General features: G+C 40.7%; 9 non-coding genes across 9 annotated transcripts; all 9 read right to left on the bottom strand.

Annotated features, from left to right (window-relative positions):
* Nucleotides 1-2,248: 2,248 nt before the first annotated feature.
* On the bottom strand, nucleotides 2,249-2,412 carry LOC123744303 (U1 spliceosomal RNA). The gene has a single exon (XR_006770883.2). It is a non-coding gene; the product is annotated as a U1 spliceosomal RNA (small nuclear RNA).
* A 2,533-nt stretch (nucleotides 2,413-4,945) lies between these two features.
* LOC123744304 (U1 spliceosomal RNA) lies at nucleotides 4,946-5,108 on the bottom strand. The gene has a single exon (XR_006770884.2). It is a non-coding gene; the product is annotated as a U1 spliceosomal RNA (small nuclear RNA).
* A 2,534-nt stretch (nucleotides 5,109-7,642) lies between these two features.
* Nucleotides 7,643-7,806, bottom strand: LOC123744299 (U1 spliceosomal RNA). The gene has a single exon (XR_006770879.2). It is a non-coding gene; the product is annotated as a U1 spliceosomal RNA (small nuclear RNA).
* Nucleotides 7,807-10,341: 2,535 nt separating this feature from the next.
* On the bottom strand, nucleotides 10,342-10,504 carry LOC145853705 (U1 spliceosomal RNA). The gene has a single exon (XR_014374604.1). It is a non-coding gene; the product is annotated as a U1 spliceosomal RNA (small nuclear RNA).
* Nucleotides 10,505-13,384: 2,880 nt separating this feature from the next.
* On the bottom strand, nucleotides 13,385-13,548 carry LOC145853706 (U1 spliceosomal RNA). The gene has a single exon (XR_014374605.1). It is a non-coding gene; the product is annotated as a U1 spliceosomal RNA (small nuclear RNA).
* Nucleotides 13,549-16,440: 2,892 nt separating this feature from the next.
* LOC123732848 (U1 spliceosomal RNA) lies at nucleotides 16,441-16,604 on the bottom strand. The gene has a single exon (XR_006763443.2). It is a non-coding gene; the product is annotated as a U1 spliceosomal RNA (small nuclear RNA).
* Nucleotides 16,605-19,172: 2,568 nt separating this feature from the next.
* LOC145853695 (U1 spliceosomal RNA) lies at nucleotides 19,173-19,335 on the bottom strand. The gene has a single exon (XR_014374594.1). It is a non-coding gene; the product is annotated as a U1 spliceosomal RNA (small nuclear RNA).
* Nucleotides 19,336-21,902: 2,567 nt separating this feature from the next.
* Nucleotides 21,903-22,065, bottom strand: LOC123742615 (U1 spliceosomal RNA). The gene has a single exon (XR_006769768.2). It is a non-coding gene; the product is annotated as a U1 spliceosomal RNA (small nuclear RNA).
* Nucleotides 22,066-24,633: 2,568 nt separating this feature from the next.
* On the bottom strand, nucleotides 24,634-24,796 carry LOC123744326 (U1 spliceosomal RNA). Its single transcript, XR_006770904.2, has one exon. It is a non-coding gene; the product is annotated as a U1 spliceosomal RNA (small nuclear RNA).
* Nucleotides 24,797-27,347: the final 2,551 nt, after the last annotated feature.

Here is a 27,347-nt window from a genome sequence, read left to right as displayed (position 1 = left end):
TCATCACATACGACCCCAGATATAAAGGAGAAACAGTCGCCTACTACTTCATCAACAACAACAAGACACAGTAGTAGCTACTAGGGATAGGGGGCGATATTTTGACTTCCGGATGAAAAGCATGCGCAAAGTAAACTGCCTGCTACTCAGGCCCAGAAGCTAGGATATGCATTGGTAGATATGGATAGAAAACACTCTAAAGTTTCTAAAACTGTTAAAATAACGTCTGTGAGTAAAACAGAACTGAAATGGCAGGCGAAACCCCGAGGACAAACCATCCCCCTCCCCCCCAAAAGAAATCCTCCTAACACTGATTTCAATGGCTGGCACTTTTATAAAAGGGCGAAATCATGCCCGATTGCAGTTCCTAGGGCCTCCACTAGATGTCAACACTCGTTAGAAAGAGTTGCAGGCTGTTTTTTTTAAAAATGAGCCAGAAATTGCACTTTTACTAGGTGGCTCCCATTTTGGCTGTAGTGTTTCCAAGTGCGTGACTGAGAGTGTTCTTTGGTATTTTTCACCGGTAAAGACAATAATGATTCTCAGTCTTAAATTGTATTGTTTATTTGCGTATTAGGATACCTAAGGATTGATTATAAACGTTGATTGACTTGTTTGGATAAGTTTATTGGTAACGTTTGGGATTAATTTTGTATGCATTTTGAAGGAAGGAAACCGAGTGGATTATTGATGAAGCGCGCCAGCTAAACTGAGTTTTTATGGATATAAAGAAGGACTTTATCGAACAAAAGGACCATTTGTAATGTAACTGGGACCTTTTGGAGTGCCAACAGAAGATCTTCAAAGGTAAGGCATATATTATATCGCTATTTCTGACTTTCGTGTCGCAACTCCCTGGTTGAAAATGATTTGTTATGCATTTGTGTGCTGGGCGCTGTCCTCAGATAATCGCATGGTTTGCTTTCACCGTAAAGCCTTTTTGAAATCTGACACGGCGGCTGGATTAACAACAAGTTAAGCTTTATTTTGATGTGTTGCACTTATGATTTCATGAAAGTTTAATATTTATAGTAATTTAATTTGAATTTCGCGCTCTGCAATTTCACCGGATGTTGGCCAGGTGGGACGCTACTGTCCCACCTATCCCAAAGAAACAAATTCTTATTTACAATGAAGGCCTACACCGGCCAAACCTGGACAACGCTGGGCCAATTGAATAGGCTACTGCAACTCATAGTATGTAGTACTTTTCAGACAGGTGATCTATTATAAATTATAAACTGGGTGGTTTGAGCCCTGAATGCAGATTGACAAAAACAAATATTTTTACTGTTCTAATTTAGTTGGTAACCAGTTTCTAATATCAATAATGCCCTTCTGGGGGTTTGTGGTATATGGCCAGTGCTAGAGTGACCCCTATCCACAAGAAGGGCAGCAAAACAGACCTGTATCAATTTTGAGTGAGCGGTCTAAGATGCTGGAAAAAGTAATTTATGAACAGATAGAGGAATATACTGGCAAGAATTTCTCTGTTTTGACTGATTTCATCAGGAAATAAGTGGACCAGGAAAATGTCTGTGGAATAGTTGACCAGGGAAATGTCTGTGGCATTGTAATGGTTGACCAGGGAAATGTCTGTGGAATGGTAATGGTTGACCAGGGAAATGTCTGTTGTCATGGTAATGGTTGACCAGGGAAATGTCTGTTGTCATGGTAATGGTTGACCAGGGAAATGGCTGTTGTCGTGGTAACGGTTGACCAGGGAAATGTCTGATGTCATGGTAATAGCTGACCAGGGAAATATCTGTGGAATGGTAATGGATACAATATACAAAGTTGATGAGCCTTGGTGATATAGACCGATTCCATTTCAGATGATATGGGACTCCCAATCACGACCGTATGTGAGGCAGCCTGTTTATTGTGGTCTTAAATTACAAACGGTCCTATAAATGACTTAATTATCTAGCGAATAAAACACCTCAATCCAGATTAGATCTGAGGGCGCAAAATGATCCATTCACAAGTAGGCCTTTTCCTTGACATAATCAGGACATGACAGGCATAAATAATCACCAGTGCTACAATAACAGATCACACACATTGTGGTTATCAGAAGACAAAATGTATCTCTGAGGCCTTAGTTGGCTTTTAAATATATCCTACATTCTATAACCATTCATCTGATAAGGAAGAAAATGTAAATGATGATAAATCTCTTTGTCAACAGAACTCAAAGAGTTATAACTCAGAATACCAGCTTATACATTATTTTTAACATCAAGATCAGGGGAGAGCGCGAACGCAGTCCACCACTACCAGAAATTATGCAATCGAGATTTCCACATTTGGGAAATTCGCAGGGGTCAGCACAGCCGGAGTGCAATGGCTGAGCCTCGCCCTGGGTGAACCGCCTTCTTGATCACGGTGTCTCCCTTGCCAGGTAAGTATGAGTTGTACACGTTGGTAGAGGGGCACTCATTCCAGGACAAAGGTGTTTGTCTAACGGTTACCACTTGTACTACTGACAATACCACATCATATCGACCAGGGTCTAATAACGTTTACTAATACAGTTGCGGACAAAGCGGTGGAAAAGCGATGCACTTTGTTTTATTATATTATATCGCTGTCTGACTATTTTTCCCATCATGCAACACGGTAGAAATGCTGAAATCACATTCGTGCTCACACAGCCAACCGAAAGACACCAACTATTTCTGGTGTTTTGTAGCGTTTTGTAGCGTTCCAGACATTGTAGGAATAGTTTCATCACATACGACCCCAGATATAAAGGAGAAACAGTCGCCTACTACTTCATCAACAACAACAAGACACAGTAGTAGCTACTAGGGATAGGGGGCGATATTTTGACTTCCGGATGAAAAGCATGCGCAAAGTAAACTGCCTGCTACTCAGGCCCAGAAGCTAGGATATGCATTGGTAGATATGGATAGAAAACACTCTAAAGTTTCTAAAACTGTTAAAATAACGTCTGTGAGTAAAACAGAACTGAAATGGCAGGCGAAACCCCGAGGACAAACCATCCCCCTCCCCCCCAAAAGAAATCCTCCTAACACTGATTTCAATGGCTGGCACTTTTATAAAAGGGCGAAATCATGCCCGATTGCAGTTCCTAGGGCCTCCACTAGATGTCAACACTCGTTAGAAAGAGTTGCAGGCTGTTTTTTTTTTAAATGAGCCAGAAATTGCACTTTTACTAGGTGGCTCCCATTTTGGCTGTAGTGTTTCCAAGTGCGTGACTGAGAGTGTTCTTTGGTATTTTTCACCGGTAAAGACAATAATGATTCTCAGTCTTAAATTGTATTGTTTATTTGCGTATTAGGATACCTAAGGATTGATTATAAACGTTGATTGACTTGTTTGGATAAGTTTATTGGTAACGTTTGGGATTAATTTTGTATGCATTTTGAAGGAAGGAAACCGAGTGGATTATTGATGAAGCGCGCCAGCTAAACTGAGTTTTTATGGATATAAAGAAGGACTTTATCGAACAAAAGGACCATTTGTAATGTAACTGGGACCTTTTGGAGTGCCAACAGAAGATCTTCAAAGGTAAGGCATATATTATATCGCTATTTCTGACTTTCGTGTCGCAACTCCCTGGTTGAAAATGATTTGTTATGCATTTGTGTGCTGGGCGCTGTCCTCAGATAATCGCATGGTTTGCTTTCACCGTAAAGCCTTTTTGAAATCTGACACGGCGGCTGGATTAACAACAAGTTAAGCTTTATTTTGATGTGTTGCACTCATGATTTCATGAAAGTTTAATATTTATAGTAATTTAATTTGAATTTCGCGCTCTGCAATTTCACCGGATGTTGGCCAGGTGGGACGCTACTGTCCCACCTATCCCAAAGAAACAAATTCTTATTTACAATGAAGGCCTACACCGGCCAAACCTGGACAACGCTGGGCCAATTGAATAGGCTACTGCAACTCATAGTATGTAGTACTTTTCAGACAGGTGATCTATTATAAATTATAAACTGGGTGGTTTGAGCCCTGAATGCAGATTGACAAAAACAAATATTTTTACTGTTCTAATTTAGTTGGTAACCAGTTTCTAATATCAATAATGCCCTTCTGGGGGTTTGTGGTATATGGCCAGTGCTAGAGTGACCCCTATCCACAAGAAGGGCAGCAAAACAGACCTGTATCAATTTTGAGTGAGCGGTCTAAGATGCTGGAAAAAGTAATTTATGAACAGATAGAGGAATATACTGGCAAGAATTTCTCTGTTTTGACTGATTTCATCAGGAAATAAGTGGACCAGGAAAATGTCTGTGGAATAGTTGACCAGGGAAATGTCTGTGGCATTGTAATGGTTGACCAGGGAAATGTCTGTGGAATGGTAATGGTTGACCAGGGAAATGTCTGTTGTCATGGTAATGGTTGACCAGGGAAATGTCTGTTGTCATGGTAATGGTTGACCAGGGAAATGGCTGTTGTCGTGGTAACGGTTGACCAGGGAAATGTCTGTGGAATGGTAATGGATACAATATACAAAGTTGATGAGCCTTGGTGATATAGACCGATTCCATTTCAGATGATATGGGACTCCCAATCACGACCGTATGTGAGGCAGCCTGTTTATTGTGGTCTTAAATTACAAACGGTCCTATAAATGACTTAATTATCTAGCGAATAAAACACCTCAATCCAGATTAGATCTGAGGGCGCAAAATGATCCATTCACAAGTAGGACCTTTTCCTTGACATAATCAGGACATGACAGGCATAAATAATCAACAGTGCTACAATAACAGATCACACACATTGTGGTTATCAGAAGACAAAATGTATCTCTGAGGCCTTAGTTGGCTTTTAAATATATCCTACATTCTACAACCATTCATCTGATAAGGAAGAAAATGTAAATGATGATAAATCTCTTTGTCAACAGAACTCAAAGAGTTATACCTCAGAATACCAGCTTATACATTATTTTTAACATCAAGATCAGGGGAGAGCGCGAACGCAGTCCCCACTACCAGAAATTATGCAATCGAGATTTCCACATTTGGGAAATTCGCAGGGGTCAGCACAGCCGGAGTGCAATGGCTGAGTCTCGCCCTGGGTGAACCACCTTCTTGATCACGGTGTCTCCCTTGCCAGGTAAGTATGAGTTGTACACGTTGGTAGAGGGGCACTCATTCCAGGACAAAGGTGTTTGTCTAACGGTTACCACTTGTACTACTGACAATACCACATCATATCGACCAGGGTCTAATAACGTTTACTAATACAGTTGCGGACAAAGCGGTGGAAAAGCGATGCACTTTGTTTTATTATATTATATCGCTGTCTGACTATTTTTCCCATCATGCAACACGGTAGAAATGCTGAAATCACATTTGTGCTCACACAGCCAACCGAAAGACACCAACTATTTCTGGTGTTTTGTAGCGTTTTGTAGCGTTCCAGACATTGTAGGAATAGTTTCATCACATACGACCCCAGATATAAAGGAGAAACAGTCGCCTACTACTTCATCAACAACAACAAGACACAGTAGTAGCTACTAGGGATAGGGGGTGATATTTTGACTTCCGGATGAAAAGCATGCGCAAAGTAAACTGCCTGCTACTCAGGCCCAGAAGCTAGGATATGCATTGGTAGATATGGATAGAAAACACTCTAAAGTTTCTAAAACTGTTAAAATAACGTCTGTGAGTAAAACAGAACTGAAATGGCAGGCGAAACCCCGAGGACAAACCATCCCCCTCCCCCCCAAAAGAAATCCTCCTAACACTGATTTCAATGGCTGGCACTTTTATAAAAGGGCGAAATCATGCCCGATTGCAGTTCCTAGGGCCTCCACTAGATGTCAACACTCGTTAGAAAGAGTTGCAGGCTGTTTTTTTTTTAAAAATGAGCCAGAAATTGCAGTTTTACTAGGTGGCTCCCATTTTGGCTGTAGTGTTTCCAAGTGCGTGACTGAGAGTGTTCTTTGGTATTTTTCACCGGTAAAGACAATAATGATTCTCAGTCTTAAATTGTATTGTTTATTTGCGTATTAGGATACCTAAGGATTGATTATAAACGTTGATTGACTTGTTTGGATAAGTTTATTGGTAACGTTTGGGATTAATTTTGTATGCATTTTGAAGGAAGGAAACCGAGTGGATTATTGATGAAGCGCGCCAGCTAAACTGAGTTTTTATGGATATAAAGAAGGACTTTATCGGACAAAAGGACCATTTGTAATGTAACTGGGACCTTTTGGAGTGCCAACAGAAGATCTTCAATGGTAAGGCATATATTATATCGCTATTTCTGACTTTCGTGTCGCAACTCCCTGGTTGAAAATGATTTGTTATGCATTTGTGTGCTGGGCGCTGTCCTCAGATAATCGCATGGTTTGCTTTCACCGTAAAGCCTTTTTGAAATCTGACACGGCGGCTGGATTAACAACAAGTTAAGCTTTATTTTGATGTGTTGCACTTGTGATTTCATGAAAGTTTAATATTTATAGTAATTTAATTTGAATTTCGCGCTCTGCAATTTCACCGGATGTTGGCCAGGTGGGACGCTACTGTCCCACCTATCCCAAAGAAACAAATTCTTATTTACAATGAAGGCCTACACCGGCCAAACCTGGACAACGCTGGGCCAATTGAATAGGCTACTGCAACTCATAGTATGTAGTACTTTTCAGACAGGTGATCTATTATAAATTATAAACTGGGTGGTTTGAGCCCTGAATGCAGATTGACAAAAACAAATATTTTTACTGTTCTAATTTAGTTGGTAACCAGTTTCTAATATCAATAATGCCCTTCTGGGGGTTTGTGGTATATGGCCAATGCTAGAGTGACCCCTATCCACAAGATGGGCAGCAAAACAGACCTGTATCAATTTTGAGTGAGCGGTCTAAGATGCTGGAAAAAGTAATTTATGAACAGATAGAGGAATATACTGGCAAGAATTTCTCTGTTTTGACTGACTTCATCAGGAAATAAGTGGACCAGGAAAATGTCTGTGGAATAGTTGACCAGGGAAATGTCTGTGGCATTGTTATGGTTGACCAGGGAAATGTCTGTGGAATGGTAATGGTTGACCAGGGAAATGTCTGTTGTCATGGTAATGGTTGACCAGGGAAATGGCTGTTGTCGTGGTAACGGTTGACCAGGGAAATGTCTGTTGTCATGGTAATAGCTGACCAGGGAAATATCTGTGGAATGGTAATGGATACAATATACAAAGTTGATGAGCCTTGGTGATATAGACCGATTCCATTTCAGATGATATGGGACTCCCAATCACGACCGTATGTGAGGCAGCCTGTTTATTGTGGTCTTAAATTACAAACGGTCCTATAAATTACTTAATTATCTAGCGAATAAAACACCTCAATCCAGATTAGATCTGAGGGCGCAAAATGATCCATTCACAAGTAGGCCTTTTCCTTGACATAATCAGGACATGACAAGCATAAATAATCACCAGTGCTACAATAACAGATCACACACATTGTGGTTATCAGAAGACAAAATGTATCTCTGAGGCCTTAGTTGGCTTTTAAATATATCCTACATTCTATAACCATTCATCTGAGAAGGAAGAAAATGTAAATGATGATAAATCTCTTTGTCAACACAACTCAAAGAGTTATAACTCAGAATACCAGCTTATACATGATTTTTAACATCAAAATCAGGGGTGAGCGCGAACGCAGTCCCCTACTACCAGAAATTATGCAATCGAGATTTCCACATTTGGGAATTTCGCAGGGGTCAGCAGAGCCGGAGTGCAATGGCTAAGCCTCGCCCTGGGTGAACCGCCTTCTTGATCACGGTGTCTTCCTTGCCAGGTAAGTATGAGTTGTACACGTTGGTAGAGGGGCACTCATTCCACGACAAAGGTGTTTGTCTAACGGTTACCACTTGTACTACTGACAATACCACATCATATCGACCAGGGTCTAATAACGTTTACTAATACAGTTGCGGACAAAGCGGTGGAAAAGCGATGCACTTTGTTTTATTATATTATATTGCTGTCTGACTATTTTTCCCATCATGCAACACGGTAGAAATGCTGAAATCACATTCGTGCTCACACAGCCAACCGAAAGACACCAACTATTTCTGGTGTTTTGTAGCGTTTTGTAGCGTTCCAGACATTGTAGGAATAGTTTCATCACATACGACCCCAGATATAAAGGAGAAACAGTCGCCTACTACTTCATCAACAACAACAAGACACAGTAGTAGCTACTAGGGATAGGGGGCGATATTTTAACTTCCGGATGAAAAGCATGCGCAAAGTAAACTGCCTGCTACTCAGGCCCAGAAGCTAGGATACGCATTGGTAGATATGGATAGAAAACACTCTAAAGTTTCTAAAACTGTTAAAATAACGTCTGTGAGTAAAACAGAACTGAAATGGCAGGCGAAACCCCGAGGACAAACCATCCCCCTCCCCCCCAAAAGAAATCCTCCTACCACTGATTTCAATGGCTGGCACTTTTATAAAAGGGCGAAATCGTGCCCGATTGCAGTTCCTAGGGCTTCCACTAGATGTCAACACTCGTTAGAAAGAGTTGCAGGCTGTATTTTTTTTTTTATATGAGCCAGAAATTGCAGTTTTACTAGGTGGCTCCCATTTTGGCTGTAGTGTTTCCAAGTGCGTGACTGAGAGTGTTCTTTGGTATTTTTCACCGGTAAAGACAATAATGATTCTCAGTCTTAAATTGTATTGTTTATTTGCGTATTAGGATACCTAAGGATTGATTATAAACGTTGATTGACTTGTTTGGATAAGTTTATTGGTAACGTTTGGGATTCATTTTGTATGCATTTTGAAGGAAGGAAACCGAGTGGATTATTGATGAAGCGCGCCAGCTAAACTGAGTTTTTATGGATATAAAGAAGGACTTTATCGAACAAAAGGACCATTTGTAATGTAACTGGGACCTTTTGGAGTGCCAACAGAAGATCTTCAAAGGTAAGGCATATATTATATCGCTATTTCTGACTTTCGTGTCGCAACTCCCTGGTTGAAAATGATTTGTTATGCATTTGTGTGCTGGACGCTGTCCTCAGATAATCGCATGGTTTGCTTTCACCGTAAAGCCTTTTTGAAATCTGACACGGCGGCTGGATTAACAACAAGTTAAGCTTTATTTTGATGTGTTGCACTTGTGATTTCATGAATGTTTAATATTTATAGTAATTTAATTTGAATTTCGCGCTCTGCAATTTCACCGGATGTTGGCCAGGTGGGACGCTACTGTCCCACCTATCCCAAAGAAACAAATTCTTATTTACAATGAAGGCCTACACCGGCCAAACCTGGACAACGCTGGGCCAATTGAATAGGCTACTGCAACTCATAGTATGTAGTACTTTTGAGACAGGTGATCTATTAAAAATTATAAGCTGGGTGGTTTGAGCCCTGAATGCAGATTGTCAAAAACAAATATTTTTACTGTTCTAATTTAGTTGGTAACCAGTTTCTAATATCAATAATGCCCTTCTGGGGGTTTGTGGTATATGGCCAACGCTAGAGTGACCCCTATCCACAAGAAGGGCAGCAAAACAGACCTGTATCAATTTTGAGTGAGCGGTCTAAGATGCTGGAAAAAGTAATTTATGAACAGATAGAGGAATATACTGGCAAGAATTTCTCTGTTTTGACTGACTTCATCAGGAAATAAGTGGACCAGGAAAATGTCTGTGGAATAGTTGAGCAGGGAAATGCCTGTGGCATTGTAATGGTTGACCAGGGAAATGTCTGTGGAATGGTAATGGTTGACCAGGGAAATGTCTGTTGTCATGGTAATGGTTGACCAGGGAAATGTCTGTTGTCATGGTAATGGTTGACCAGGGAAATGTCTGTTGTCATGGTAATAGCTGACCAGGGAAATATCTGTGGAATGGTAATGGATACAATATACAAAGTTGATGAGCCTTGGTGATATAGACCGATTCCATTTCAGATGATATGGGACTCCCAATCACGACCGTATGTGAGGCAGCCTGTTTATTGTGGTCTTAAATTACAAACGGTCCTATAAATGACTTAATTATCTAGCGAATAAAACACCTCAATCCAGATTAGATCTGAGGGCGCAAAATGATCCATTCACAAGTAGGCCTTTTCCTTGACATAATCAGGACATGACAGGCATAAATAATCACCAGTGCTACAATAACAGATCACACACATTGTGGTTATCAGAAGACAAAATGTATCTCTGAGGCCTTAGTTGGCTTTTAAATATATCCTACATTCTATAACCATTCATCTGATAAGGAAGAAAATGTAAATGATGATGAATCTCTTTGTCAACAGAACTCAAAGAGTTATAACTCAGAATACCAGCTTATACATTATTTTTAACATCAAGATCAGGGGAGAGCGCGAACGCAGTCCCCACTACCAGAAATTATGCAATCGAGATTTCCACATTTGGGAAATTCACAGGGGTCAGCACAGCCGGAGTGCAATGGCTGAGCCTCGCCCTGGGTGAACTGCCTTCTTGATCACGGTGTCTCCCTTGCCAGGTAAGTATGAGTTGTACACATTGGTAGAGGGGCACTGATTCCAGGACAAAGGTGTTTGTCTAACGGTTACCACTTGTACTACTGACAATACCACATCATATCGACCAGGGTCTAATAACGTTTACTAATACAGTTGCGGACAAAGCGGTGGAAAAGCGATGCACTTTGTTTTATTATATTATATCGCTGTCTGACTATTTTTCCCATCATGTAACACGGTAGAAATGCTGAAATCACATTCGTGCTCACACAGCCAACCGAAAGACACCAACTATTTCTGGTGTTTTGTAGCGTTCCAGACATTGTAGGAATAGTTTCATCACATACGACCCCAGATATAAAGGAGAAACAGTCGCCTACTACTTCATCAACAACAAGACACAGTAGTAGCTACTAGGGATAGGGGGCGATATTTTGACTTCCGGATGAAAAGCATGCGCAAAGTAAACTGCCTGCTACTCAGGCCCTGAAGCTAGGATATGCATTGGTAGATATGGATAGAAAACACTCTAAAGTTTCTAAAACTGTTAAAATAACGTCTGTGAGTAAAACAGAACTGAAATGGCAGGCGAAACCCCGAGGACAAACCATCCCCCTCCCCCCCCAAAAGAAATCCTCCTACCACTGATTTCAATGGCTGGCACTTTTATAAAAGGGCGAAATCGTGCCCGATTGCAGTTCCTAGGGCTTCCACTAGATATCAACACTCGTTAGAAAGAGTTGCAGGCTGTTTTTTTTTTAAAATGAGCCAGAAATTGCAGTTTTACTAGGTGGCTCCCATTTTGGCTGTAGTGTTTCCAAGTGCGTGACTGAGAGTGTTCTTTGGTATTTTTCAACGGTAAAGACAATAATGATTCTCAGTCTTAAATTGTATTGTTTATTTGCGTATTAGGATACCTAAGGATTGATTATAAACGTTGATTGACTTGTTTGGATAAGTTTATTGGTAATGTTTGGGATTCATTTTGTATGCATTTTGAAGGAAGGAAACCGAGTGGATTATTGATGAAGCGCGCCAGCTAAACTGAGTTTTTATGGATATAAAGAAGGACTTTATCGAACAAAAGGACCATTTGTAATGTAACTGGGACCTTTTGGAGTGCCAACAGAAGATCTTCAAAGGTAAGGCATATATTATATCGCTATTTCTGACTTTCGTGTCGCAACTCCCTGGTTGAAAATGATTTGTTATGCATTTGTGTGCTGGGCGCTGTCCTCAGATAATCGCATGGTTTGCTTTCACCGTAAAGCCTTTTTGAAATCTGACACAGCGGCTGGATTAACAACAAGTTAAGCTTTACTTTGATGTGTTGCACTTGTGATTTCATGAAAGTTTAATATTTATAGTAATTTAATTTGAATTTCGCGCTCTGCAATTTCATCGGATGTTGGCCAGGTGGGACGCTACTGTCCCACCTATCCCAAAGAAACAAATTCTTATTTACAATGAAGGCCTACACCGGCCAAACCTGGACAACGCTGGGCCAATTGAATAGGCTACTGCAACTCATACTTTTCAGACAGGTGATCTATTATAAATTATAAACTGGGTGGTTTGAGCCCTGAATGCAGATTGACAAAAACGAATATTTTTACTGTTCTAATTTAGTTGGTAACCAGTTTCTAATATCAATAATGCCCTTCTGGGGGTTTGTGGTATATGGCCAATGCTAGAGTGACCCCTATCCAGAAGAAGGGCAGCAAAACAGACCTGTATCAATTTTGAGTGAGCGGTCTAAGATGCTGGAAAAAGTAATTTATGAACAGATAGAGGAATATACTGGCAAGAATTTCTCTGTTTTGACTGACTTCATCAGGAAATAAGTGGACCAGGAAAATGTCTGTGGAATAGTTGACCAGGGAAATGTCTGTGGCATTGTAATGGTTGACCAGGGAAATGTCTGTGGAATGGTAATGGTTGACCAGGGAAATGTCTGTTGTCATGGTAATGGTTGACCAGGGAAATGTCTGTTGTCATGGTAACGGTTGACCAGGGAAATGTATGTGGAATGGTAATGCTTGACCAGGGAAATGTCTGTTGTCATGGTAATGGCTGACCAGGGAAATGTCTGTGGCATTGTAATGGTTGACCAGGGAAATGTCTGTTGTCATGGTAATGGATGACCAGGGAAATGTCTGTGGAATGGGAATGATTGAGCAGGGAAATGTCTGTTGTCATGGTAACAGTTAACCAGGGAAATGTCTGTTGTCATGGTAATAGTTGACCAGGGAAATGTCTGTGGCATGGTAATGGTTGACCAGGGAAATGTCTGTGGAATGGTAATGGTTGACCAGGGAAATGTCTGTTGTCATGGTAATGGTTGACCAGGGAAATGGCTGTTGTCGTGGTAACGGTTGACCAGGGAAATGTCTGTTGTCATGGTAATAGCTGACCAGGGAAATATCTGTGGAATGGTAATGGATACAATATACAAAGTTGATGAGCCTTGGTGATATAGACCGATTCCATTTCAGATGATATGGGACTCCCAATCACGACCGTATGTGAGGCAGCCTGTTTATTGTGGTCTTAAATTACAAACGGTCCTATAAATGACTTAATTATCTAGCGAATAAAACACCTCAATCCAGATTAGATCTGAGGGCGCAAAATGATCCATTCACAAGTCGGCCTTTTCCTTGACATAATCAGGACATGACAGGCATAAATAATCACCAGTGCTACAATAACAGATCACACACATTGTGGTTATCAGAAGACAAAATGTATCTCTGAGGCCTTAGTTGGCTTTTAAATATATCCTACATTCTATAACCATTCATCTGATAAGGAAGAAAATGTAAATGATGATAAATCTCTTTGTCAACACAACTCAAAGAGTTATAACTCAGAATACCAGCTTATACATTATTTTTAACATCAAAATCAGGGGAGAGCGCGAACGCAGTCCCCCACTACCAGAAATTATGCAATCGAGATTTCCACAATTTGGAAATTCGCAGGGGTCAGCAGAGCCGGAGTGCAATGGCTAAGCCTCGCCCTGGGTGAACCACCTTCTTGATCACGGTGTCTCCCTTGCCAGGTAAGTATGAGTTGTACACGTTGGTAGAGGGGCACTCATTCCAGGACAAAGGTGTTTGTCTAACGGTTACCACTTGTACTACTGACAATACCACATCATATCGACCAGGGTCTAATAACGTTTACTAATACAGTTGCGGACAAAGCGGTGGAAAAGCGATGCACTTTGTTTTATTATATTATATTGCTGTCTGACTATTTTTCCCATCATGCAACACGGTAGAAATGCTGAAATCACATTCGTGCTCACACAGCCAACCGAAAGACACCAACTATTTCTGGTGTTTTGTAGCGTTTTGTAGCGTTCCAGACATTGTAGGAATAGTTTCATCACATACGACCCCAGATATAAAGGAGAAACAGTCGCCTACTACTTCATCAACAACAACAAGACACAGTAGTAGCTACTAGGGATAGGGGGCGATATTTTGACTTCCGGATGAAAAGCATGCGCAAAGTAAACTGCCTGCTACTCAGGCCCAGAAGCTAGGATATGCATTGGTAGATATGGATAGAAAACACTCTAAAGTTTCTAAAACTGTTAAAATAACGTCTGTGAGTAAAACAGAACTGAAATGGCAGGCGAAACCCCGAGGACAAACCATCCCCCTCCCCCCCAAAAGAAATCCTCCTACCACTGATTTCAAAAGTTGGCACTTTTATAAAAGGGTGAAATCATGCCCGATTGCAGTTCCTAGGGCCTCCACTAGATGTCAACACTCGTTAGAAAGAGTTGCAGGCTGTTTTTTTTTTTAAATGAGCCAGAAATTGCAGTTTTACTAGGTGGCTCCCATTTTGGCTGTAGTGTTTCCAAGTGCGTGACTGAGAGTGTTCTTTGGTATTTTTCAACGGTAAAGACAATAATGATTCTCAGTCTTAAATTGTATTGTTTATTTGCGTATTAGGATACCTAAGGATTGATTATAAACGTTGATTGACTTGTTTGGATAAGTTTATTGGTAATGTTTGGGATTCATTTTGTATGCATTTTGAAGGAAGGAAACCGAGTGGATTATTGATGAAGCGCGCCAGCTAAACTGAGTTTTTATGGATATAAAGAAGGACTTTATCGAACAAAAGGACCATTTGTAATGTAACTGGGACCTTTTGGAGTGCCAACAGAAGATCTTCAAAGGTAAGGCATATATTATATCGCTATTTCTGACTTTCGTGTCGCAACTCCCTGGTTGAAAATGATTTGTTATGCATTTGTGTGCTGGGCGCTGTCCTCAGATAATCGCATGGTTTGCTTTCACCGTAAAGCCTTTTTGAAATCTGACACAGCGGCTGGATTAACAACAAGTTAAGCTTTACTTTGATGTGTTGCACTTGTGATTTCATGAAAGTTTAATATTTATAGTAATTTAATTTGAATTTCGCGCTCTGCAATTTCATCGGATGTTGGCCAGGTGGGACGCTACTGTCCCACCTATCCCAAAGAAACAAATTCTTATTTACAATGAAGGCCTACACCGGCCAAACCTGGACAACGCTGGGCCAATTGAATAGGCTACTGCAACTCATACTTTTCAGACAGGTGATCTATTATAAATTATAAACTGGGTGGTTTGAGCCCTGAATGCAGATTGACAAAAACGAATATTTTTACTGTTCTAATTTAGTTGGTAACCAGTTTCTAATATCAATAATGCCCTTCTGGGGGTTTGTGGTATATGGCCAATGCTAGAGTGACCCCTATCCAGAAGAAGGGCAGCAAAACAGACCTGTATCAATTTTGAGTGAGCGGTCTAAGATGCTGGAAAAAGTAATTTATGAACAGATAGAGGAATATACTGGCAAGAATTTCTCTGTTTTGACTGACTTCATCAGGAAATAAGTGGACCAGGAAAATGTCTGTGGAATAGTTGACCAGGGAAATGTCTGTGGCATTGTAATGGTTGACCAGGGAAATGTCTGTGGAATGGTAATGGTTGACCAGGGAAATGTCTGTTGTCATGGTAATGGTTGACCAGGGAAATGTCTGTTGTCATGGTAACGGTTGACCAGGGAAATGTATGTGGAATGGTAATGCTTGACCAGGGAAATGTCTGTTGTCATGGTAATGGCTGACCAGGGAAATGTCTGTGGCATTGTAATGGTTGACCAGGGAAATGTCTGTTGTCATGGTAATGGATGACCAGGGAAATGTCTGTGGAATGGGAATGATTGAGCAGGGAAATGTCTGTTGTCATGGTAACAGTTAACCAGGGAAATGTCTGTTGTCATGGTAATAGTTGACCAGGGAAATGTCTGTGGCATGGTAATGGTTGACCAGGGAAATGTCTGTGGAATGGTAATGGTTGACCAGGGAAATGTCTGTTGTCATGGTAATGGTTGACCAGGGAAATGGCTGTTGTCGTGGTAACGGTTGACCAGGGAAATGTCTGTTGTCATGGTAATAGCTGACCAGGGAAATATCTGTGGAATGGTAATGGATACAATATACAAAGTTGATGAGCCTTGGTGATATAGACCGATTCCATTTCAGATGATATGGGACTCCCAATCACGACCGTATGTGAGGCAGCCTGTTTATTGTGGTCTTAAATTACAAACGGTCCTATAAATGACTTAATTATCTAGCGAATAAAACACCTCAATCCAGATTAGATCTGAGGGCGCAAAATGATCCATTCACAAGTCGGCCTTTTCCTTGACATAATCAGGACATGACAGGCATAAATAATCACCAGTGCTACAATAACAGATCACACACATTGTGGTTATCAGAAGACAAAATGTATCTCTGAGGCCTTAGTTGGCTTTTAAATATATCCTACATTCTATAACCATTCATCTGATAAGGAAGAAAATGTAAATGATGATAAATCTCTTTGTCAACACAACTCAAAGAGTTATAACTCAGAATACCAGCTTATACATTATTTTTAACATCAAAATCAGGGGAGAGCGCGAACGCAGTCCCCCACTACCAGAAATTATGCAATCGAGATTTCCACAATTTGGAAATTCGCAGGGGTCAGCAGAGCCGGAGTGCAATGGCTAAGCCTCGCCCTGGGTGAACCACCTTCTTGATCACGGTGTCTCCCTTGCCAGGTAAGTATGAGTTGTACACGTTGGTAGAGGGGCACTCATTCCAGGACAAAGGTGTTTGTCTAACGGTTACCACTTGTACTACTGACAATACCACATCATATCGACCAGGGTCTAATAACGTTTACTAATACAGTTGCGGACAAAGCGGTGGAAAAGCGATGCACTTTGTTTTATTATATTATATTGCTGTCTGACTATTTTTCCCATCATGCAACACGGTAGAAATGCTGAAATCACATTCGTGCTCACACAGCCAACCGAAAGACACCAACTATTTCTGGTGTTTTGTAGCGTTTTGTAGCGTTCCAGACATTGTAGGAATAGTTTCATCACATACGACCCCAGATATAAAGGAGAAACAGTCGCCTACTACTTCATCAACAACAACAAGACACAGTAGTAGCTACTAGGGATAGGGGGCGATATTTTGACTTCCGGATGAAAAGCATGCGCAAAGTAAACTGCCTGCTACTCAGGCCCAGAAGCTAGGATATGCATTGGTAGATATGGATAGAAAACACTCTAAAGTTTCTAAAACTGTTAAAATAACGTCTGTGAGTAAAACAGAACTGAAATGGCAGGCGAAACCCCGAGGACAAACCATCCCCCTCCCCCCCAAAAGAAATCCTCCTACCACTGATTTCAAAAGTTGGCACTTTTATAAAAGGGTGAAATCATGCCCGATTGCAGTTCCTAGGGCCTCCACTAGATGTCAACACTCGTTAGAAAGAGTTGCAGGCTGTTTTTTTTTTTAAATGAGCCAGAAATTGCAGTTTTACTAGGTGGCTCCCATTTTGGCTGTAGTGTTTCCAAGTGCGTGACTGAGAGTGTTCTTTGGTATTTTTCACCGGTAAAGACAATAATGATTCTCAGTCTTGAATTGTATTGTTTTTTTGCGTATTAGGATACCTAAGGATTGATTATAAACGTTGATTGACTTGTTTGGATAAGTTTATTGGTAACGTTTGGGATTAATTTTGTATGCATTTTGAAGGAAGGAAACCGAGTGGATTATTGATGAAGCGCGCCAGCTAAACTGAGTTTTTATGGATATAAAGAAGGACTTTATCGAACAAAAGGACCATTTGTAATGTAACTGGGACCTTTTGGAGTGCCAACAGAAGATCTTCAAAGGTAAGGCATATATTATATCGCTATTTCTGACTTTCGTGTCGCAACTCCCTGGTTGAAAATGATTTGTTATGCATTTGTGTGCTGGGCGCTGTCCTCAGATAATCGCATGGTTTGCTTTCACCGTAAAGCCTTTTTGAAATCTGACACGGCGGCTGGATTAACAACAAGTTAAGCTTTATTTTGATGTGTTGCACTTGTGATTTCATGAAAGTTTAATATTTATAGTAATTTAATTTGAATTTCGCGCTCTGCAATTTCACCGGATGTTGGCCAGGTGGGACGCTACTGTCCCACCTATCCCAAAGAAACAAATTCTTATTTACAATGAAGGCCTACACCGGCCAAACCTGGACAACGCTGGGCCAATTGAATAGGCTACTGCAACTCATAGTATGTAGTACTTTTCAGACAGGTGATCTATTATAAATTATAAACTGGGTGGTTTGAGCCCTGAATGCAGATTGACAAAAACAAATATTTTTACTGTTCTAATTTAGTTGGTAACCAGTTTCTAATATCAATAATGCCCTTCTGGGGGTTTGTGGTATATGGCCAATGCTAGAGTGACCCCTATCCACAAGAAGGGCAGCAAAACAGACCTGTATCAATTTTGAGTGAGCGGTCTAAGATGCTGGAAAAAGTAATTTATGAACAGATAGAGGAATATACTGGCAAGAATTTCTCTGTTTTGACTGACTTCATCAGGAAATAAGTGGACCAGGAAAATGTCTGTGGAATAGTTGACCAGGGAAATGTCTGTGGCATTGTAATGGTTGACCAGGGAAATGTCTGTGGAATGGTAATGGTTGACCAGGGAAATGTCTGTTGTCATGGTAATGGTTGACCAGGGAAATGTCTGTTGTCATGGTAATGGTTGACCAGGGAAATGGCTGTTGTCGTGGTAACGGTTGACCAGGGAAATGTCTGATGTCATGGTAATAGCTGACCAGGGAAATATCTGTGGAATGGTAATGGATACAATATACAAAGTTGATGAGCCTTGGTGATATAGACCGATTCCATTTCAGATGATATGGGACTCCCAATCACGACCGTATGTGAGGCAGCCTGTTTATTGTGGTCGTAAATTACAAACGGTCCTATAAATGACTTAATTATCTAGCGAATAAAACACCTCAATCCAGATTAGATCTGAGGGCGCAAAATGATCCATTCACAAGTAGGACCTTTTCCTTGACATAATCAGGACATGACAGGCATAAATAATCACCAGTGCTACAATAACAGATCACACACATTGTGGTTATCAGAAGACAAAATGTATCTCTGAGGCCTTAGTTGGCTTTTAAATATATCCTACATTCTACAACCATTCATCTGATAAGGAAGAAAATGTAAATGATGATAAATCTCTTTGTCAACTGAACTCAAAGAGTTATACCTCAGAATACCAGCTTATACATTATTTTTAACATCAAGATCAGGGGAGAGCGCGAACGCAGTCCCCACTACCAGAAATTATGCAATCGAGATTTCCACATTTGGGAAATTCGCAGGGGTCAGCACAGCCGGAGTGCAATGGCTGAGCCTCGCCCTGGGTGAACCACCTTCTTGATCACGGTGTCTCCCTTGCCAGGTAAGTATGAGTTGTACACGTTGGTAGAGGGGCACTCATTCCAGGACAAAGGTGTTTGTCTAACGGTTACCACTTGTACTACTGACAATACCACATCATATCGACCAGGGTCTAATAACGTTTACTAATACAGTTGCGGACAAAGCGGTGGAAAAGCGATGCACTTTGTTTTATTATATTATATCGCTGTCTGACTATTTTTCCCATCATGCAACACGGTAGAAATGCTGAAATCACATTCGTGCTCACACAGCCAACCGAAAGACACCAACTATTTCTGGTGTTTTGTAGCGTTTTGTAGCGTTCCAGACATTGTAGGAATAGTTTCATCACATACGACCCCAGATATAAAGGAGAAACAGTCGCCTACTACTTCATCAACAACAACAAGACACAGTAGTAGCTACTAGGGATAGGGGGCGATATTTTGACTTCCGGATGAAAAGCATGCGCAAAGTAAACTGCCTGCTACTCAGGCCCAGAAGCTAGGATATGCATTGGTAGATATGGATAGAAAACACTCTAAAGTTTCTAAAACTGTTAAAATAACGTCTGTGAGTAAAACAGAACTGAAATGGCAGGCGAAACCCCGAGGACAAACCATCGCCCTCCCCCCCAAAAGAAATCCTCCTAACACTGATTTCAATGGCTGGCACTTTTATAAAAGGGCGAAATCATGCCCGATTGCAGTTCCTAGGGCCTCCACTAGATGTCAACACTCGTTAGAAAGAGTTGCAGGCTGTTTTTTTTAAAAATGAGCCAGAAATTGCACTTTTACTAGGTGGCTCCCATTTTGGCTGTAGTGTTTCCAAATGCGTGACTGAGAGTGTTCTTTGGTATTTTTCACCGGTAAAGACAATAATGATTCTCAGTCTTAAATTGTATTGTTTATTTGCGTATTAGGATACCTAAGGATTGATTATAAACGTTGATTGACTTGTTTGGATAAGTTTATTGGTAACGTTTGGGATTAATTTTGTATGCATTTTGAAGGAAGGAAACCGAGTGGATTATTGATGAAGCGCGCCAGCTAAACTGAGTTTTTATGGATATAAAGAAGGACTTTATCGAACAAAAGGACCATTTGTAATGTAACTGGGACCTTTTGGAGTGCCAACAGAAGATCTTCAAAGGTAAGGCATATATTATATTGCTATTTCTGACTTTCGTGTCGCAACTCCCTGGTTGAAAATGATTTGTTATGCATTTGTGTGCTGGGCGCTGTCCTCAGATAATCGCATGGTTTGCTTTCACCGTAAAGCCTTTTTGAAATCTGACATGGCGGCTGGATTAACAACAAGTTAAGCTTTATTTTGATGTGTTGCACTTATGATTTCATGAAAGTTTAATATTTATAGTAATTTAATTTGAATTTCGCGCTCTGCAATTTCACCGGATGTTGGCCAGGTGGGACGCTACTGTCCCACCTATCCCAAAGAAACAAATTCTTATTTACAATGAAGGCCTACACCGGCCAAACCTGGACAACGCTGGGCCAATTGAATAGGCTACTGCAACTCATAGTATGTAGTACTTTTCAGACAGGTGATCTATTATAAATTATAAACTGGGTGGTTTGAGCCCTGAATGCAGATTGACAAAAACAAATATTTTTACTGTTCTAATTTAGTTGGTAACCAGTTTCTAATATCAATAATGCCCTTCTGGGGGTTTGTGGTATATGGCCAGTGCTAGAGTGACCCCTATCCACAAGAAGGGCAGCAAAACAGACCTGTATCAATTTTGAGTGAGCGGTCTAAGATGCTGGAAAAAGTAATTTATGAAGAGATAGAGGAATATACTGGCAAGAATTTCTCTGTTTTGACTGATTTCATCAGGAAATAAGTGGACCAGGAAAATGTCTGTGGAATAGTTGACCAGGGAAATGTCTGTGGCATTGTAATGGTTGACCAGGGAAATGTCTGTGGAATGGTAATGGTTGACCAGGGAAATGTCTGTTGTCATGGTAATGGTTGACCAGGGAAATGTCTGTTGTCATGGTAATGGTTGACCAGGGAAATGGCTGTTGTCGTGGTAACGGTTGACCAGGGAAATGTCTGATGTCATGGTAATAGCTGACCAGGGAAATATCTGTGGAATGGTAATGGATACAATATACAAAGTTGATGAGCCTTGGTGATATAGACCGATTCCATTTCAGATGATATGGGACTCCCAATCACGACCGTATGTGAGGCAGCCTGTTTATTGTGGTCTTAAATTACAAACGGTCCTATAAATGACTTAATTATCTAGCGAATAAAACACCTCAATCCAGATTAGATCTGAGGGCGCAAAATGATCCATTCACAAGTAGGACCTTTTCCTTGACATAATCAGGACATGACAGGCATAAATAATCACCAGTGCTACAATAACAGATCACACACATTGTGGTTATCAGAAGACAAAATGTATCTCTGAGGCCTTAGTTGGCTTTTAAATATATCCTACATTCTACAACCATTCATCTGATAAGGAAGAAAATGTAAATGATGATAAATCTCTTTGTCAACAGAACTCAAAGAGTTATACCTCAGAATACCAGCTTATACATTATTTTTAACATCAAGATCAGGGGAGAGCGCGAACGCAGTCCCCACTACCAGAAATTATGCAATCGAGATTTCCACATTTGGGAAATTCGCAGGGGTCAGCACAGCCGGAGTGCAATGGCTGAGCCTCGCCCTGGGTGAACCACCTTCTTGATCACGGTGTCTCCCTTGCCAGGTAAGTATGAGTTGTACACGTTGGTAGAGGGGCACTCATTCCAGGACAAAGGTGTTTGTCTAACGGTTACCACTTGTACTACTGACAATACCACATCATATCGACCAGGGTCTAATAACGTTTACTAATACAGTTGCGGACAAAGCGGTGGAAAAGCGATGCACTTTGTTTTATTATATTATATCGCTGTCTGACTATTTTTCCCATCATGCAACACGGTAGAAATGCTGAAATCACATTCGTGCTCACACAGCCAACCGAAAGACACCAACTATTTCTGGTGTTTTGTAGCGTTTTGTAGCGTTCCAGACATTGTAGGAATAGTTTCATCACATACGACCCCAGATATAAAGGAGAAACAGTCGCCTACTACTTCATCAACAACAACAAGACACAGTAGTAGCTACTAGGGATAGGGGGCGATATTTTGACTTCCGGATGAAAAGCATGCGCAAAGTAAACTGCCTGCTACTCAGGCCCAGAAGCTAGGATATGCATTGGTAGATATGGATAGAAAACACTCTAAAGTTTCTAAAACTGTTAAAATAACGTCTGTGAGTAAAACAGAACTGAAATGGCAGGCGAAACCCCGAGGACAAACCATCGCCCTCCCCCCCAAAAGAAATCCTCCTAACACTGATTTCAATGGCTGGCACTTTTATAAAAGGGCGAAATCATGCCCGATTGCAGTTCCTAGGGCCTCCACTAGATGTCAACACTCGTTAGAAAGAGTTGCAGGCTGTTTTTTTTTAAAAATGAGCCAGAAATTGCAGTTTTACTAGGTGGCTCCCATTTTGGCTGTAGTGTTTCCAAGTGCGTGACTGAGAGTGTTCTTTGGTATTTTTCACCGGTAAAGACAATAATGATTCTCAGTCTTAAATTGTATTGTTTATTTGCGTATTAGGATACCTAAGGATTGATTATAAACGTTGATTGACTTGTTTGGATAAGTTTATTGGTAACGTTTGGGATTAATTTTGTATGCATTTTGAAGGAAGGAAACCGAGTGGATTATTGATGAAGCGCGCCAGCTAAACTGAGTTTTTATGGATATAAAGAAGGACTTTATCGAACAAAAGGACCATTTGTAATGTAACTGGGACCTTTTGGAGTGCCAACAGAAGATCTTCAAAGGTAAGGCATATATTATATTGCTATTTCTGACTTTCGTGTCGCAACTCCCTGGTTGAAAATGATTTGTTATGCATTTGTGTGCTGGGCGCTGTCCTCAGATAATCGCATGGTTTGCTTTCACCGTAAAGCCTTTTTGAAATCTGACATGGCGGCTGGATTAACAACAAGTTAAGCTTTATTTTGATGTGTTGCACTTATGATTTCATGAAAGTTTAATATTTATAGTAATTTAATTTGAATTTCGCGCTCTGCAATTTCACCGGATGTTGGCCAGGTGGGACGCTACTGTCCCACCTATCCCAAAGAAACAAATTCTTATTTACAATGAAGGCCTACACCGGCCAAACCTGGACAACGCTGGGCCAATTGAATAGGCTACTGCAACTCATAGTATGTAGTACTTTTCAGACAGGTGATCTATTATAAATTATAAACTGGGTGGTTTGAGCCCTGAATGCAGATTGACAAAAACAAATATTTTTACTGTTCTAATTTAGTTGGTAACCAGTTTCTAATATCAATAATGCCCTTCTGGGGGTTTGTGGTATATGGCCAGTGCTAGAGTGACCCCTATCCACAAGAAGGGCAGCAAAACAGACCTGTATCAATTTTGAGTGAGCGGTCTAAGATGCTGGAAAAAGTAATTTATGAAGAGATAGAGGAATATACTGGCAAGAATTTCTCTGTTTTGACTGATTTCATCAGGAAATAAGTGGACCAGGAAAATGTCTGTGGAATAGTTGACCAGGGAAATGTCTGTGGCATTGTAATGGTTGACCAGGGAAATGTCTGTGGAATGGTAATGGTTGACCAGGGAAATGTCTGTTGTCATGGTAATGGTTGACCAGGGAAATGTCTGTTGTCATGGTAATGGTTGACCAGGGAAATGGCTGTTGTCGTGGTAACGGTTGACCAGGGAAATGTCTGATGTCATGGTAATAGCTGACCAGGGAAATATCTGTGGAATGGTAATGGATACAATATACAAAGTTGATGAGCCTTGGTGATATAGACCGATTCCATTTCAGATGATATGGGACTCCCAATCACGACCGTATGTGAGGCAGCCTGTTTATTGTGGTCTTAAATTACAAACGGTCCTATAAATGACTTAATTATCTAGCGAATAAAACACCTCAATCCAGATTAGATCTGAGGGCGCAAAATGATCCATTCACAAGTAGGACCTTTTCCTTGACATAATCAGGACATGACAGGCATAAATAATCACCAGTGCTACAATAACAGATCACACACATTGTGGTTATCAGAAGACAAAATGTATCTCTGAGGCCTTAGTTGGCTTTTAAATATATCCTACATTCTACAACCATTCATCTGATAAGGAAGAAAATGTAAATGATGATAAATCTCTTTGTCAACAGAACTCAAAGAGTTATACCTCAGAATACCAGCTTATACATTATTTTTAACATCAAGATCAGGGGAGAGCGCGAACGCAGTCCCCACTACCAGAAATTATGCAATCGAGATTTCCACATTTGGGAAATTCGCAGGGGTCAGCACAGCCGGAGTGCAATGGCTGAGCCTCGCCCTGGGTGAACCACCTTCTTGATCACGGTGTCTCCCTTGCCAGGTAAGTATGAGTTGTACACGTTGGTAGAGGGGCACTCATTCCAGGACAAAGGTGTTTGTCTAACGGTTACCACTTGTACTACTGACAATACCACATCATATCGACCAGGGTCTAATAACGTTTACTAATACAGTTGCGGACAAAGCGGTGGAAAAGCGATGCACTTTGTTTTATTATATTATATCGCTGTCTGACTATTTTTCCCATCATGCAACACGGTAGAAATGCTGAAATCACATTCGTGCTCACACAGCCAACCGAAAGACACCAACTATTTCTGGTGTTTTGTAGCGTTTTGTAGCGTTCCAGACATTGTAGGAATAGTTTCATCACATACGACCCCAGATATAAAGGAGAAACAGTCGCCTACTACTTCATCAACAACAACAAGACACAGTAGTAGCTACTAGGGATAGGGGGTGATATTTTGACTTCCGGATGAAAAGCATGCGCAAAGTAAACTGCCTGCTACTCAGGCCCAGAAGCTAGGATATGCATTGGTAGATATGGATAGAAAACACTCTAAAGTTTCTAAAACTGTTAAAATAACGTCTGTGAGTAAAACAGAACTGAAATGGCAGGCGAAACCCCGAGGACAAACCATCCCCCTCCCCCCCAAAAGAAATCCTCCTACCACTGATTTCAATGGCTGGCACTTTTATAAAAGGGCGAAATCATGCCCGATTGCAGTTCCTAGGGCCTCCACTAGATGTCAACACTCGTTAGAAAGAGTTGCAGGCTGTTTTTTTTTTTAAATGAGCCAGAAATTGCAGTTTTACTAGGTGGCTCCCATTTTGGCTGTAGTGTTTCCAAGTGCGTGACTGAGAGTGTTCTTTGGTATTTTTCACCGGTAAAGACAATAATGATTCTCAGTCTTAAATTGTATTGTTTATTTGCGTATTAGGATACCTAAGGATTGATTATAAACGTTGATTGACTTGTTTGGATAAGTTTATTGGTAACGTTTGGGATTAATTTTGTATGCATTTTGAAGGAAGGAAACCGAGTGGATTATTGATGAAGCGCGCCAGCTAAACTTAGTTTTTATGGATATAAAGAAGGACTTTATCGGACAAAAGGACCATTTGTAATGTAACTGGGACCTTTTGGAGTGCCAACAGAAGATCTTCAATGGTAAGGCATATATTATATCGCTATTTCTGACTTTCGTGTCGCAACTCCCTGGTTGAAAATGATTTGTTATGCATTTGTGTGCTGGGCGCTGTCCTCAGATAATCGCATGGTTTGCTTTCACCGTAAAGCCTTTTTGAAATCTGACACGGCGGCTGGATTAACAACAAGTTAAGCTTTATTTTGATGTGTTGCACTTGTGATTTCATGAAAGTTTAATATTTATAGTAATTTAATTTGAATTTCGCGCTCTGCAATTTCACCGGATGTTGGCCAGGTGGGACGCTACTGTCCCACCTATCCCAAAGAAACAAATTCTTATTTACAATGAAGGCCTACACCGGCCAAACCTGGACAACGCTGGGCCAATTGAATAGGCTACTGCAACTCATAGTATGTAGTACTTTTCAGACAGGTGATCTATTATAAATTATAAACTGGGTGGTTTGAGCCCTGAATGCAGATTGACAAAAACAAATATTTTTACTGTTCTAATTTAGTTGGTAACCAGTTTCTAATATCAATAATGCCCTTCTGGGGGTTTGTGGTATATGGCCAATGCTAGAGTGACCCCTATCCACAAGAAGGGCAGCAAAACGGACCTGTATCAATTTTGAGTGAGCGGTCTAAGATGCTGGAAAAAGTAATTTATGAACAGATAGAGGAATATACTGGCAAGAATTTCTCTGTTTTGACTGACTTCATCAGGAAATAAGTGGACCAGGAAAATGTCTGTGGAATAGTTGACCAGGGAAATGTCTGTGGCATTGTAATGGTTGACCAGGGAAATGTCTGTTGTCATGGTAATGGTTGACCAGGGAAATGTCTGTTGTCATGGTAATGGTTGACCAGGGAAATGTCTGTGGAATGGTAATGGTTGACCAGGGAAATGTCTGTTGTCATGGTAATGGTTGACCAGGGAAATGGCTGTTGTCGTGGTAACGGTTGACCAGGGAAATGTCTGTTGTCATGGTAATAGCTGACCAGGGAAATATCTGTGGAATGGTAATGGATACAATATACAAAGTTGATGAGCCTTGGTGATATAGACCGATTCCATTTCAGATGATATGGGACTCCCAATCACGACCGTATGTGAGGCAGCCTGTTTATTGTGGTCTTAAATTACAAACGGTCCTATAAATGACTTAATTATCTAGCGAATAAAACACCTCAATCCAGATTAGATCTGAGGGCGCAAAATGATCCATTCACAAGTCGGCCTTTTCCTTGACATAATCAGGACATGACAGGCATAAATAATCACCAGAGTGCTACAATAACAGATCACACACATTGTGGTTATCAGAAGACAAAATGTATCTCTGAGGCCTTAGTTGGCTTTTAAATATATCCTACATTCTATAACCATTCATCTGATAAGGAAGAAAATGTAAATGATGATACATCTCTTTGTCAACAGAACTC

The sequence above is a fragment of the Salmo salar genome, chromosome 08 (assembly GCF_965601325.2).
Source record: "Salmo salar chromosome 08, fSalSal1, whole genome shotgun sequence".
Classification (NCBI taxonomy): Eukaryota; Metazoa; Chordata; class Actinopteri; order Salmoniformes; family Salmonidae; genus Salmo; species Salmo salar.
The sequence above is the reverse complement of the archived record's forward strand: the minus strand, read 5'-3'. Positions and strand labels throughout refer to the sequence as shown.